This window comes from Carassius auratus, chromosome 41 (assembly GCF_003368295.1).
Source record: "Carassius auratus strain Wakin chromosome 41, ASM336829v1, whole genome shotgun sequence".
Classification (NCBI taxonomy): domain Eukaryota; kingdom Metazoa; phylum Chordata; class Actinopteri; order Cypriniformes; family Cyprinidae; genus Carassius; species Carassius auratus.
This window is the reverse complement of record NC_039283.1, coordinates 3,267,675-3,277,757: the sequence shown is the minus strand read 5'-3', so window position 1 is coordinate 3,277,757 and position 10,083 is coordinate 3,267,675. Positions and strand designations below refer to the sequence as shown.

General features: G+C 34.6%; 1 long non-coding RNA gene across 2 annotated transcripts; it reads right to left on the bottom strand.

Moving 5' to 3' along the window:
* Nucleotides 1–7,620: 7,620 nt before the first annotated feature.
* LOC113059796 (uncharacterized) lies at nucleotides 7,621–9,797 on the bottom strand. 2 transcript variants are annotated; one of them, XR_003278152.1, is made up of 5 exons: nucleotides 9,737–9,797; nucleotides 8,964–9,068; nucleotides 8,583–8,877; nucleotides 8,269–8,480; nucleotides 7,621–8,180 (listed from the first exon to the last, which is right to left on the bottom strand). It is a non-coding gene; the product is annotated as an uncharacterized LOC113059796 (long non-coding RNA). The 2 variants fall into 2 exon arrangements; XR_003278153.1 differs by having other exon boundaries at nucleotides 8,964–9,064; nucleotides 9,737–9,795.
* Nucleotides 9,798–10,083: the final 286 nt, after the last annotated feature.

The window sequence follows — 10,083 nt, the reverse complement described above, 5'->3', positions numbered from 1 at the left end:
AACTATATTTCGATGCATTTTCAATCATATTTCCTGGTCAACTATATTTCGATGCATTTTCTATCATATTTCCCGGTCAACTATTTTCGATGACTTTTCAACAACAGCATCATTTCTTCTGTCCACTATAAATCAATTACTTTTCCACACATTCAGGGATCACCCGGTAACCAAAATATCAATGCTTAACAATCATAAAGATTAACTATGGATCAATGTTGTTCCAATATTGTTGCCATCAACATTATAACATCAGGTTTTCATCGATATGATAATGTTGATTCAAACATTTATTTTGCATTGAAATTTCAATATCACCATAATGATGATTCAGATGGAAAACAATGTTTATTCAATTGTGGCTTGCTGTCTGGGGAGGCTCGTTCAGTTCACCTGATGCGCGTACACCTTCAAACAGGTAACAAGGGTAAATATATTTTTTATTTTCTTTTTGTATGATATCACGGGTTAAGCGTACTGTTTTAATTATTTCAGTATTTCTGCATCACGTTAGACAGGCCGTGTTTTTACAAGGGCAGTTTATGCTCCAATTATGGGTTCAGTGGGCTGCTCAGCTAGCCTAACATTGTCATTAGGCCTAAGCTAAACCTGTACTGTTTATAGACTGTTGCAGTTTTAAATAAATTATGATGTGACATATGGTCTTTTCAGCTTTTAGACATGACTAATACAAGCACAACAATTGTAATTGTAGTTACTAACACCACGGTAACCACGACATTTTACTATGGGTTACCATAGTAACCATAGTTTTACTCTGGTATTTGTAGTTTACTAACACACAATAACCACGACATTTACTATGGGTTTACCATAGTAACCATAGTTTTACTCTGGTATTTGTATTTACTAACACACATAACCACGACATTTACTATGGGTTTACCATAGTAACCATAGTTTTAACTCTGGTATTGTAGTTACTAACACACAATAACCACGACTTTACTATGGGTTTACCATAGTAACCATAGTTTTACTCTGGTATTTGTAGTTACTAACACACATAACCACGACATTTACTATGGGTTTACCAAGTAACCATAGTTTTACTCTGGTATTGTAGTTTACTAACACACAATAACACGACATTTACTATGGGTTTACCCATAGTAAACCATAGTTTTACTCTGGTATTTGTAGTTATAACCACAATACCACGACATTTCTATGGGTTTACCATTAGTAACCATAGTTTTATACTCCGGTATTTGTAGTTTTACTAACACACAATAACCACGACTTTACTATGGGTTTACCATAGTACCATAGTTTTACTCTGGTATTTGTAGTTACTAACACACAATAACCACGACATTTACTATGGGTTTACCATAGCTAACCATAGTTTTACTCTGGTATTTGTAGTTCTCAACACAGCATAACCACGACATTACTATGGGTTTACCATAGTAACATAGTTTACTCTGGTATTTGTAGTTACTAACACACATACCACGAACATTTACTATGGGATTTACCATAAGTAAACCATAGTTTTACTCTGGTATTGTGTAGTTACTAACACACAATAACCACGACATTTACTATGGTTTACCATAGTAACCATAGTTTTACTCTGGTATTTGTAGTTACTAACACACAATAACCACCGACATTTACTATGGTTTACCCATAGTAACCATAGTTTTACTCTGGTATTTGTAGTTACTAACACACAATAACCACGACATTTACTATGGGTTTACCATAGTAAACCATAGTTTTACTCTGGTATTTGTATTTACTAACACACATAACCACGACATTTACTATGGGTTTACCATAGTAACCATAGTTTTACTCTGGTATTTGTATTACTAACACACAATAACCACGACATTTACTATGGGTTTACCATAGTAACCATAGTTTTACTCTGGTATTGTGTATTTACTAACACACAATAACCACGACATTTACTATGGGGTTTACCATAGTAACCATAGTTTTACTGTTGGTATTTGTATTTACTAACACACCAATAACCACGACATTTACTATGGGTTTACCATAGTAACCATAGTTTTTACTCTGGTATTTGTAGTTACTAACACACAATAACCACGACATTTACTATGGGTTTACCATAGTAACCATAGTTTTACTCTGGTATTTGTAGTTACTAACACACAATAACCACGACATTTACTATGGGTTTACCATAGTAACCATAGTTTTACTCTGGTATTTGTAGTTACTAACACACAATAACCACGACATTTACTATGGGTTTACCATAGTAACCATAGTTTTACTCTGGTATTTGTAGTTACTAACACACAATAACCACGACATTTACTATGGGTTTACCATAGTAACCATAGTTTTACTCTGGTATTTGTATTACTAACACACATAACCACGACATTTACTATGGGTTTACCATAGTAACCATAGTTTTACTCTGGTATTTGTAGTTACTAACGCACAATAACCACGACATTTACTATGGGTTTACCATAGTAACCATAGTTTTACTCTGGTATTTGTAGTTACTAACACACAATAACCACGACATTTACTATGGGTTTACCATAGTAACCATAGTTTTTACTCTGGTATTTGTAGTTACTAACACACAATAACCACGACATTTACTATGGGTTTACCATAGTAACCATAGTTTTACTCTGGTATTTGTAGTTACTAACACACAATAACCACGACATTTACTATGGGTTTACCATAGTAACCATAGTTTTACTCTGGTATTTGTAGTTACTAACACACAATAACCACGACATTTACTATGGGTTTACCATAGTAACCATAGTTTTACTCTGGTATTTGTATTTACTAACACACAATAACCACGACATTTACTATGGGTTTACCATAGTAACCATAGTTTTACTCTGGTATTTGTAGTTACTAACACACAATAACCACGACATTTACTATGGGTTTACCATAGTAACCATAGTTTTACTCTGGTATTTGTAGTTACTAACACACAATAACCACGACATTTACTATGGGTTTACCATAGTAACCATAGTTTTACTCTGGTATTTGTAGTTACTAACACACAATAACCACGACATTTACTATGGGTTTACCATAGTAACCATAGTTTTACTCTGGTATTTGTATTTACTAACACACAATAACCACGACATTTACTATGGGTTTACCATAGTAACCATAGTTTTACTCTGGTATTTGTAGTTACTAACACACAATAACCACGACATTTACTATGGGTTTACCATAGTAACCATAGTTTTACTCTGGTATTTGTATTTACTAACACACAATAACCACGACATTTACTATGGGTTTACCATAGTAACCATAGTTTTACTCTGGTATTTGTAGTTACTAACACACAATAACCACGACATTTACTATGGGTTTACCATAGTAACCATAGTTTTACTCTGGTATTTGTAGTTACTAACACACAATAACCACGACATTTACTATGGGTTTACCATAGTAACCATAGTTTTACTCTGGTATTTGTAGTTACTAACACACAATAACCACGACATTTACTATGGGTTTACCATAGTAACCATAGTTTTACTCTGGTATTTGTATTTACTAACACACAATAACCACAACACTTACCAGGATTTTACCACAGTAACTGTTTTTACTCTACACTATTTGTAAAGCACAGTAACCACTAAGTTTGCCATGCCTTTAATATCTTTTTGTGATGTAATTGTAATTCAGTGTTTTTTCTGTCTTGCAGTTACGTCGGATTACATACTCCACAACAACCTGTAATCCAGCAGATCTTTAAAGAAGCCATCTCTTGTAAAATCTCTCTCTCTCTCTCTCTCTCTCTCTCTCGCTCTGCTAGAATTAACAGGGAACTTCAACTCCACGCTCCCAATGCTGATATTGAAGAAGCTGTCAAGGGGGCTGAACAAGTCCTTCTAAGGACCAACCCTTCACAGGTAATGTTGAAGACTCTTAGTTATAACTGATTTGCTTTAATGAACGCATCCTTATATTATGTGTTAATCAAATATTTTGGTCACAGATCATTTTAACACACTGTCTCAACATGTTTATATTTCAGGAAGGCCTGTCATGAGATTTGAATTTGACCATCTTGTGCATTTATGAAGAAGACCAAAAGCTGCAAAGGCAAACACTTCCAATGGTACGTCAGATACATTTTTCTCAGCATTTGATGTTTCTTAAATTTTGGTTCACTTAGCCCATCAGGAAGAACACTCAACAAAGAGCATGTTGTAGTAGTAATAATTCATCCAATAATCATATTATATTGCACAAGCGTACTTGTACAAAATTCTACAACTTTTACTCCTACTGCTGTTATTGGCCATTACCACAGCTCCCATCAGATTGTGCCCATTGTAAGAGTGTTTATATCATGAAGTTTAAATGAAGTCCATTGTATTCTTTATTAATCTTTACAAATTGGTGCCGCCTCTTCCTCTTTCAACAGTACATGATATCTGTCCACACCTCATAGTCTGCCTTTCTTTCTATGGTGACGTTACTGAACACATCTGTCTTAGAAGCAAGAGAATGGAAATCCTAGTTTAACTTTTCAAGTGCTACAAATCAGATCTTCAATGAATTTGGGCAATCAGATCACTTAAAGTTGTTCACACAAAGACCAATAACTATAATGAGAAGTATTTTAGCATCCACACCAACAGACAATACTGTACAATTACTGCTATGCACACTGCAGTTACAGTATGTTGTATTCTGCCATTTGTTGTTGTCAGTGTTTTTGTTGTTCATCATGTGATAAATTATCTTTGTTTCTTCTTGCAGGATTTCTCACAGATTACTTAATCATTCTTCATCAGCTCTTCACAATATCAGCCCATTCAAAAGCTTCCAGATCTTCCTCTCTTGTGTGACACATCTGCTCTCAGTCCTTTACTGCCAACCTCCAGTCTTAGCATTTCTGCTTGTATTCATTTTTCCTCTACATTCATCACTCCAATCTCTACTATAAGCACTCCTGTATATATATATATATATACACACATAATAATAATTATTATTATTAACCATTTATTTGTTTTGCATTTATTCACAATAGAAGCAAACAATGATTACAGGATATATGTTTTTAAAGGTGATAATTGTAAAATATTGGAGCATTGTTCTTAATCATTTTTGCCTATTTGGTTGATAAAGGGAAGAAAACAATATATTTTCAACTGTAGCCTTGATTATTCTTTGGCATCTTTTGTCAGGATTTCTGTAAACAAATTCCCTTTTTATTTTTGAATATTAAACTTATGTTTTTTGAAGGGAGTTTCTGTTGCAATTTTTTTTGTTTGTTTTCACTTAGTTACCTCTATGCATTTTTTTTTTAATCAACTTTTCTTTTTTTTTCATAGTGGAATAAACTGGAGAGAGACTGTTCTGGGCACTATGTTTATCTGCGAAAAGTTTGACATATCAATAAACACTGTAAAATGACTAGACAATGAGTGATTGATGTCATGATGTTTGTTTGTTTGTTTTCTATTCCTATAGTTCAACTGGTGGATCTAAGAATGGCAAGTTTTTAGGGTCCATTTCCATGAAACGTAGATGTGATAAATTGTTTACCTTTAATACACTATAAATACATTGTAAATATTACAGAAGGAAAATTGAGTAGTAGAAAATTATTGTGTTTAAATAATCTTCAGAGGTGTTTTTTTTAAGCAAATGAAACATTTTGACATTTATTTTTCACACAGTATATGCAAACTTTTGAGTTTAAGTACTGTACACTAATATTAGTGTAAACAATGTAGCCTATTCAATACAATGGGAATCATACCTTCGTTAAAACACAAAACAAAAAAACACCTTTAATCAACGTATTTCTTGCTGCATCAGGGTAACTGCAGCTTCTGTCCATTCACTACAGGAACCCGGAAGCTCCCGGCATAAATGACCATATATGTACAAATTAGTGTGACGCCTCTGCTCAACTGGGTTGCCATTGGCTTTGACGTTCCCTTGGCTCTCGCAGAACTCGCTGTGATTGGACTATCTTTTAACCCAAATTATAAACCGCTTAATGTTGCAAAGTCCGTTTGACTGTAATTATTACGTCAGTAACACCTTCAGTTAACAATGCAGTGTTGCTATGTCGTGAGAAATTACCTCTTCACCGAAATCGTAACCCTAACCCTAAGCACAACTCCAATAAACTCCAAATACCAGCGCTAATATTACTCGCGTTCAAACGATAGAATGGCAGAGGCTTATGGGTAATGTAGTTTAAAATGTTTAATAATTAAAAAAATGGGAAAATGCAATCTTTTTTAACAAAGGGTAATCTAAACATGTTCATTGTGTAAACATTAATGACATATTTAAGAGGCAGGCTGAAATTCGATATTTTACTAAGTGCACTTTTTTAAACACCTTTATACCACCTTTCATATATGTTTGAAAACTCTGTCCAACATTATTTAATAAGCATAGCATAAGTAGTTGTCCTGCCAATTTTTTCTTTGACACTATAATCAGACTTTGATTTACAGCCATTTGAAATTTACATTTTTTTGCTCTTCTAGGGGACTCTACTGGGCCCTTGAAGATGGAAGGGCAGTAAAACATACACATACCTTTTCTCATCATGGACAACAGACTGTGCTGAGTCATAATTTTTAAGTTTTTCTTTCAACAAATTGCCAATATGTAAGTTGTAAGTCATGTTTATCTTAGAATAAGAATAGAACCATACAAATATACATCAGTGCCTATTTGGAATAGGCTCCAAATATTGAATTATATCAGGTGCAAGGATACAGTATTGAAAGTAAACAAAGACACCAATTTAAACAACCAATACATACTGTGACACTTCATTGTACTTTCACAGTGTCAATGTGTCATTCAGTAAGACAAGGTACAGAGAGTGTGTAGTTTATAGTGCAAAGCCATACAATTCATGCAATGCAAAGAATCATAATATTAAGAGCTAATTTGTGTCTCTGTGTAAAATACTCCTCATATTTGTCCTCCTCGGGTACTAAACATCAGTAATGTGCATGCTCATCTTGCTTATTATACAGTACTGGATTCATGTTGATTTTTCCCTTGTCCATCACCTTCAGTTGTACATGAAATTCCTGCAGCATTATAGTCCATGCAGTATCTTCTAATGCAGCTTTCAGCCTGCCCTTCATCTAACTGAATGCCATTAATGTAACCAAATGTTCATTTCTTAATTAAAACACATTTATCTATTGTTACAAAATTAAATGGTGTATTTACCAAACACCATTCTTAATATAGAATATTCACCCTACTTTATTATCCAACACCATGTGCAGTACTTTACTGGAGGATACAACATAAAGACAACTAAAGTAGTGTATTAAGACAAATGATATACAATTTTTAACAATATTAAAAATGGGTTATGTTAAAACCATATTTTTCTAATCAGATGAAACCATGCAAATGCATGCATGGTGAAATGTCTTGAGCCCCAAAGAATCACATCAAGTTTTTAGAGCTCTCCTGCTTTTCTTCCTCTTCTTGCTTGTCCATGTCCTGGACATATCATAATCTTCCATGTCATACATTTTTTTTTGCAGTTGTTATGCAGCACCCTACAGCACAACTGATGAACAAAAGACATGTAACTAATTTAAATCAAATATCTTTATTGTCACAATACAATGAACACAAGTATACAGGTGATGAAAGTCTTGGGTGCAGACTGCAGCGTGACAGTATGGATGACAAATTAATTAATTCATGAATATATATGAAATACAAATTCTGAATATATATATGCAACACACATATATAAGGGACTCAATTCAGGTAGAGAACAATATATGTTAAAAATTATGCTATACAAAGAGCATGAATTGAAAACAATAATAATCACAGTACACATACATCTCTGCAGTAAAGCACGGTATGAATTAGTGCAAACAGAATGTCAGGGTGCATAATAATATTGAGTCCAGTCAGCATAACTGATAAGAGTGCAGGGCATATGAGGTTGGTGGGGTGTGTATGGTTTTACTGGTATGAGTTCAGTTCAGTCTGATTGCCTGTGAAAGGAACTTGTCTCACTGTCTGCTGGTGTAGGTTCTGTGATAACGTCTGCCTGATGGTAACAGTGAAAGCAATCCATGGCTCGGCTGGCTGGAGTCTCTCACGGTCCTCCTCACACTCCACCTGGTCTAGATGTCCTGGAGGGCCAAAACATGTATTTAGGTTATGGTAAATCAATAAACAATATATAGTATTTTTATTTATAATTGTTGCACTGGACTTAACATTGATTCTTGTTGGGGATATTGGCCAAAAGAATCCCACCACAACTAGCTCTCGTTGTTTAGCTGTGATGTTTACTTTGCAGGCCGTAACATCTGAGCTGTCGCAGTAGAGCGGTTTGTGAATGCAGTCTTCACAGAAGATAACTGATGGGTTCAGGTAGCAGTGATGCACTCGGTGGCCATTCAATTGATATCTTCATCAATTGGCTTCATCTTAATTCAAACAAACAGACAAAACAATAAGTCAGCAATAACAGCAATAACCATTCTAGAGTAATAGTGTTGGTGAATACAGTTGCAGGTGTCAGTACTCACCATATTCAGTCATTTCCTTCCCAAATCACAGAGATGATGCACAGCTTATTTGCTCATTTTAGGAGCTATAAAAAAGATGTATATGTCAAAAACTATAACTGCGGACTTGAAAAGTCTTTTGAGAGATCAACATCAATGTTGTACCACACATAACTGCATTGAATTCAGACATACAAATTGAAATGTGAAACTTTTCACCTTTCTGTCTTTTCTTTTGGGGCACAAGAAGTCCATGTTCATTCCTCATTTCTTTAGGACTGGTTTGACTGATTTTCTTTGCGTTTCTGGTCTTCAGCTGTAAAACAAGAAAATATTTATTGACCCCATGTTTAATCATTATTGTTGTTTAAAAATATAAATAAAGCAGATATCATTATATACTTCAAGCACAAGTTCCTTGGCAACTCTAGTAGGCTCCTGAGTTCATCTGTACACATCAGATTCAGCGTCTGAGAAAATGCCATCATGCAAACTCTCAGTTTCTGCCTTACAACAGAGCATAAAAGAATGTGTGAGTGAGGGAGTACAGCATGAAGATGAAGTGAAAAAGGCAGAGAAAGGCAGAATTGTGTGTATAAATTTAACAGAATGAGGGGAACATTTAAGAGATTTAAGAGAACAGTATTGTCTGTTGGTGTGGATGCTAAAATACTTCTCATTATAGTTATTGGTCTTTGTGTGAACAACTTTAAGTGATCTGATTGCCCAAATTCATTGAAGATCTGATTTGTAGCACTTGAAAAGTTAAACTAGGATTTCCATTCTCTTGCTTCTAAGACAGATGTGTTCAGTAACGTCACCATAGAAAGAAAGGCAGACTATGAGGTGTGGACAGATATCATGTACTGTTGAAAGAGGAAGAGGCGGCACCAATTTGTAAAGATTAATAAAGAATACAATGGACTTCATTTAAACTTCATGATATAAACACTCTTACAATGGGCACAATCTGATGGGAGCTGTGGTAATGGCCAATAACAGCAGTAGGAGTAAAAGTTGTAGAATTTTGTACAAGTACGCTTGTGCAATATAATATGATTATTGGATGAATTATTACTACTACAACATGCTCTTTGTTGAGTGTTCTTCCTGATGGGCTAAGTGAACCAAAATTTAAGAAACATCAAATGCTGAGAAAAATGTATCTGACGTACCATTGGAAGTGTTTGCCTTTGCAGCTTTTGGTCTTCTTCATAAATGCACAAGATGGTCAAATTCAAATCTCATGACAGGCCTTCCTGAAATATAAACATGTTGAGACAGTGTGTTAAAATGATCTGTGACCAAAATATTTGATTAACACATAATATAAGGATGCGTTCATTAAAGCAAATCAGTTATAACTAAGAGTCTTCAACATTACCTGTGAAGGGTTGGTCCTTAGAAGGACTTGTTCAGCCCCCTTGACAGCTTCTTCAATATCAGCATTGGGAGCGTGGAGTTGAAGTTCCCTGTTAATTCTAGCAGAGCGAGAGAGAGAGAGAGAGAGAGAGAGAGAGAT